This window comes from Camelus ferus, chromosome 9 (genome assembly GCF_009834535.1).
Source record: "Camelus ferus isolate YT-003-E chromosome 9, BCGSAC_Cfer_1.0, whole genome shotgun sequence".
Classification (NCBI taxonomy): domain Eukaryota; kingdom Metazoa; phylum Chordata; class Mammalia; order Artiodactyla; family Camelidae; genus Camelus; species Camelus ferus.
This window is the reverse complement of record NC_045704.1, coordinates 31,684,786-31,690,967: the sequence shown is the minus strand read 5'-3', so window position 1 is coordinate 31,690,967 and position 6,182 is coordinate 31,684,786.

Sequence of the window (6,182 nt, the reverse complement as noted above, 5' to 3'; positions counted from 1 at the left end):
CAAATCCTTCATATATTTTAAGGTTTTGGGTTTTTTTTTTTTTTTTTTTTTTTTTGTAGTTCTGAGTGTCTTTGAAGAGTGAGCATGATTTGGGTTTGAAGGTGAAGAAACAAGAAACTGATCCCTGGTTGTAAGTAACCTTACATTTAAGTAACCCACAGAGCAGTGTTTACCAAGCAGGAACCCTGTTTCTTAACAGATTATCATTCTGTTTCCCTTTTTCTTTTCATCGGAGTGGAAAACACAACACACACACACAAACACACACACACACACACACACACACCGCTTCTTTTTTTAAACTATCCTTTCTCTGTGATATCTTATCGAGGTAAGAGAATAAGTTACCAAAGGAAAAATTGCATTGGGTTTCGAATGAGGAAGAATCCTACAAATTCTCCAAGTCCAGAGTCTTGAAGATAATTTATGTTTCTGGTATCTGGCTCATTGTATCCAAATTAAACTCTCCAACAGTGGTACATAGTTTAAACGGACACAAAACAAAACAAAAAGATAAGAATAAAAGGAAGCTCCCTGCTGCACTTTGCCCGAGGTCACCGTGTCAATTTGAAACAACAGAAAGAAAAGAAAGAAACAAAGTAGATATCACAGCCTCCCTCCCCAAAGGCAGAGGCTGTGCTCAGTGATTAGAGCAAGAAACCCGCACCCCTTGGCTGTGCAGGTGCCTGTCTCTCTCCTGCACGCGTTAGACGTTTGGGTACATCTGCCCATCTGTGTGTAAAACGGGCCATGCCAAACCCCAAACGCAGGCTCATCTCTCATTGACCCGGCCAAGTAGGTGCACACAAACCAGACAGACCTTTCTGGATGTTGCCCCCTAGATTGAAAAGACAGAATTCGGAGGAGCCCGGCCTCCTGGGAGCTTGGCCAGCTGTGTGAGTCCCCAGCCAAAGGCCAGGAGGCTGACTTGCTCCTAAAAAGAGCCCCTGAGAGCTGGAGAAGTGGGTGTGCGCATCCTTTGAGGTGGTGGGTGGTGGGAAGGAGGCAGGGGGTGTAGGGGCCTATCTTGGAGACCCCTAATGCAGGGTGGGGGTTACTGTGTGTCCTTTGTTTTCTCTTCACGTCTCTGAGAGCTCAGGGGACTTCATCTCACCTCATCTGGTCACTGCTCTAGGCAGCCATGAGGCCTGTGGCGTTACCCTGTCCGGGCCTCAGTTTCTACACCGGGAAAGGCAATAATGACCCTGGGCTTCACAGTACAATGCTGAGGGCCGGCCTGGGTATCCGATGAGCCCGGCCACCCGTGAGCTCTGAGAGGGAGGTGAGGCCTCCGGCCAGCACCTCTCCCCGCAGATGAGGGAAGAACTAGTTCCTGTTGGTGCCATTGGGATTAGGAGACTGAGATAATATGCATAAAGGACTTAGGCCGGTGCCAGGCACACCGTAAGCCCAAAGTAAAACAAGTGTGTTTGCCTGTGTGTTTGTTTGAAAAAATATATATTATCCTTAAAAAAGGAGGAGGAGAGGGACTCAGCCTATTTGAGTATCACAAAAGCATTCCTCCTAAGAGAGTTTCCCTAATACACCCAGGAGACACGTCCACCCCAAAGGACCTCAGCGCTGCCACTTGTGTGCTTGTAAAGGTTACCAGATCAAAGGGGACCTAGGAAACACACAGACTGAGTCATCCTTTGTGGGGGCTGAGGCCTTGAAGTGTTGGGGATCAGAAAAGGCAACCTTTCATGAAGGCTTTAAAAGATATCAGGTAAGTGAGAATATAGCAGAGCCCCCAGCAGCCACCGGGGTACACCAGGCTCAGCATCAACTCCTGCTGCCAGCATCACACATCGATTCCAAAAACGTCGGAACCAAAACCGCACTGAGCGGTGGGCCCAGGAGGCAGCGGTGAATTCGGGGACGATGAAGACCCTGGTGATGTCGAAGTAGTGTTTCTAACCCCGTACAGTGCAATCCACAGTGTCTTCTTATCTCAGCCGAACCAAATGAATAGATTTGATCTTGTAAGTGGACATTGGAAAAGTTCACCTTTGCATCAAAGAGTTAATCCGGTATTCTTTATGGATATTATATTTAGGCTCTTCTATTCTTTTGTTGTTGTTGTTATAGTATTTACTTATTATTTATCATTTATTTATTTTTATTGAAGTACAGTCAGTTCACAAAGTGTTGTCAATTCCTGGCGTACAGCATGTTTCAGTCATATATACACGTACATGTATTCCTTTCCATATTCTTTTTCATTAGAGGCTACTATAAGGTACTGCATATAGCTCCCTGTGCTCTACAGTAGAAACTTGTTATAAGAATAAAAATCTATTTTATATGTAGTAGTAAGTATCTGCCAATCTCGAGCTCCCAATTTATTTAGGCTCTTACATTCTTTTTTTCAAACTGATGGGTAGTTGATTTCCCATGTTGTGGTAGTTTCAGATGCACAGCAAAGCTGCACATATATGCGCGTATTCATTTTCAGATTCTTTCCCATTATAGGTTATTACAAGATATTGAACATAGTGCCCTGTGCTACACAGGATTTGTTGTGTGGGCTCTTATGGTCTTACTAGTGATTCCAAGTTCTGAGGGGGAGGGTATAGCTCAAGGGGTAGAGCACCTGCTTAGCATGCGCAAGGTCCTGGGTTCAACCCCCAGTACCTCCATTAAAAAAAAAATAAATAAACCTAATTACCTCTCCCACTGCTGAAAGTAATAAAATAATACAGTAATAAACAAAGTCCTGATGTAGGAGAGGATGTGGAGGATTGCAAGAGCCGAGTGCTGTGTAAGACAGGTGGAAGCCCTGGCTCTTGCCCCTGCTGCCAGGTCCGCCGGCAAGGACGGACCGGGTGGGGGGGGGGCGTGCACACCACACACCCCACGCACACCCCTGGTTCTCTCTCCGAGCGCTTGCCTCCCCCAGGGCACACTTTTTCCACATCTGTCAGGATGTGCATGTGTGTCTTGCTCTCGCCGTCTCCTCTGCCGGCCCCTCCTCCGTCTCTTTCTGATGGCAGGACTCCACACCTCCCACAGACATCGTTCTTGATAATTATAGTTTATCGATTCTCCTGCTGCCCCCGGCGCCGTGTTCGTCATCTCAGGTGAAACACCGTCGCGTCATCCATCACAGCCTGCCTTTCTCCGGAGGCAAAGGGCTGCGGGTTCCAATCCGGAGAGAGAGCTGCTACCTTGGGTGGAGGCCAGGGAACCTCTCAGAGGTAGACCCCTGACCCCTCCCCAGCTCTTAGCCCCCCCCACCCCACCCCCACTCAGGCTCTGGGGTCTTAGTCAGGAGGGCAGTTGAAATCATCATAGAGGTAAACCCGCATTGACGGGTACCACATGCCAGGCAAAGTGTAAGTGCTATTCGCAGGGACAACAGTCTGCACATCCTCCCAGATTCCTCCTACTCACCCCTACAAAGGAGGCTCAGAGAGGTGCAGGGCTCGCCTGAAGCCACACAGCTGCGAAGTGTCCCAGCTTAGGGATCTGCACCCGAGCCTGCACACACAGATTCCCAGCTGTCCCCTGAAAGAAAGGCAGACCAGTGATGTCGGGGAGGCAGATGGTGTGAGCTGAAGGAAAAATGCCCCAAGATGCTGGTAAAAAAAAAAAAGTGCCCCCTGAGACTCCCGTGACTGGCAGATGCCCCGCCTATTGCCACCCAGAAAGAGAGGGTCCCCAGCCAGCCCAAGCCGGTGCCCCAGCTGCTGTCGGAGACGACCTGTCTCCCAGGCTGTTTACTTCTCAGCCATAAACAGGAAGGCCATAAAAGGGGCCCCTTTGGGTCAGCCACTCAGGGGTTTCTCTCTCCTCCTCCTCTTCCTTTTCCTCCTCCCGCAGTACGTGTCCCCAGGCAGAGGGGGTGTTTCCTCCAGAGTCCTGCTACCTCCCAAGTGCTTTGTCCCTTTGCCTTAAAGTGTCTGTCTCCCCTGGGCTGGACATTCCAACTGTGAAATTCACTCCTTGGAGAACAGGGGTAATCCCCGCGCCACCCCAGAGATCCCCAGGACATGTGGTCAACAGTGACAGCAACACTCTGACCTCCCCCCAGTCTCCACTGCCCCACCTACTTGCTGAAACTAATGGATAAGTAGAAATGACCCATTTCCTGAAAAGAGAAAACTGCAGTTCTCAAAGAAACCTGGAAAGAAAGAGGCCAGGCTATTGAGAGGTGAGGAGAGAAGCCACGAAATAAAAATTAGCTTGCAAGTTTCAAAGAATGTTCTCTGCCACATTCTTTCCCAAGAGATTCGGGGGTGGGGGAGGATTCCATGGCCAAGCAGGGTCCCATGTTGCCCTCTTTTTTTTTTTTTTAAGTACAGTCAATTTACAATGTTGTGTTAGTTTCTGATGTACAGCATAGTGATTCAGTTATACATATATGCATTCTTTTTTATATTCTTTTTCATTATAGGCTATTAAAAGATATTAGACATAGTTCCCTGTGCTGTACAGTAGGACCTTGTTGTCTGCCTGTTTTATATATAGTAAGTGTGTATCTACAAATGTCAGACTCCTGGTTTATCCCTCCCTACTCCCTTTACCCCCTGGTAACCATAAACTTGTTCTCTGTGTCTGTGAGTCTGTCTCTGTTTTGTAAATAAGTTCACTTGTGTCCTTTTATTTTGCCTTCCTGGAGATGCTCAGTGCTCATGGCCTATTAAAGTTCTGAGAAGTCCCGCAAAGGGCCTTATTGCATTGTGTAAGTCAGTTTTCCAAATGTTTTTTGTCCACAAGGTTCTATTTCCACAGATGTCCCATTTATTCTTACAGCATCTCACGTTCCCCTCTGTGCTTTGGGAACCTGTGGGTTAATGCACGAGCTCAGATGTTCTGGACCCACACTAGTTTCATCTGACCATGACTTTGCCTGTCAGAGCCTTAGTGTTGAGAGTCACGTGGACCTGACCTTCTTAACTACTCATTGTTTTACTCCCCGAGAACGTGCTGAGTCCACAGACAAACAGCGGAAGAAGAGACGGGCAGATGGAAATACCTTGGCCTCATCAGGGATTTCTGAAGGACCTTTAGGTCCAAGTAGATCTCCGGTTTCCAGGAAGCCCCTTCTCTCTTTGGCTCAATGACACTCAGCCACATCCTGCTCAATCCCACAGGCTCACAGTCACAGTCATGCTCCCAGCTATGCATCGAACAGAACCACGAGTGTTTCCTCGAGGGGTATTTGGGTGTGAGGATGGTGGCTTCATAGAAAAATCTGAATAACCGTAACAAACACTTTCTATGTGATTGAGTCCTTGAAAATGTATGCGACTCTCTTTACTTCCAGGAACAACCCCCAACCCGGGTCATCTTACTGCATGAGACCTCTCCTCTCTGGACACTGGACAGATGCCTGCAACCCCGTGTGCCCAGTCCTACCAGCACCTCGAAGCCTTTTCCTCATCTCTTCCCACCCACCCCGTTGTCTGTCCATCTCTGTCCAGGTTTTAACCCTGACTCTGCCACTTAGGCAAACCTCTTCCTGACCTGAATTTTCTGTTGCTTCTTGTCTTTTGTTTTGTTATTTTAACGAGAAATTGGTTGCTATACGGTCCCAACCAGTGAACCAAATCAAGCTCACTGATGTCATGGCCTAGCCACGTTCAAAAAAGGAAAATAACTTCAATCAGTTGCCTAAGTATAATCATTGGGATTTCACATGAAAACTCTAGATTTATGGCCTCTCCTTTAAAAACTCGGAAGACCTGGCAATGATTGGCTCACATTCCTCTTTTACAACCATCAGCTGGATCTGAGTAGCAGCTTCTGGGTTCGTGGGACAAATATCTCCAGTTTAGGAAAGACCCCACCCTTCCCTGGTGTCACTGGGAAACTGAGACACTGACCCCAGCTCCACCACTGATTAGCTGTGTGACCTTGAGCAAGTGACTAAGCCTTTCTATGCTTCGATTTGTCATCTGGAAAATGGGAGCAATAATAGCCTATATACATCAGTTAGGTTAAGCGAGGTTTGCTGTGGTTAAAAAATATATATATATCCAAACAGATATACACTACTATGTATAAAATAAATAAACAAGAACTTATTGTATAGCACAGGGAACTCTATTCAATATCTTGTAATAACCTATGATGGAAAAGAATCTGAATCACTTTGCTGTACATCTGAAACCAACACAACTTTGTAAATCAACTATACTTCAATTAAAAAAAAACCTCAAAAATCTTCAAGATTTAAC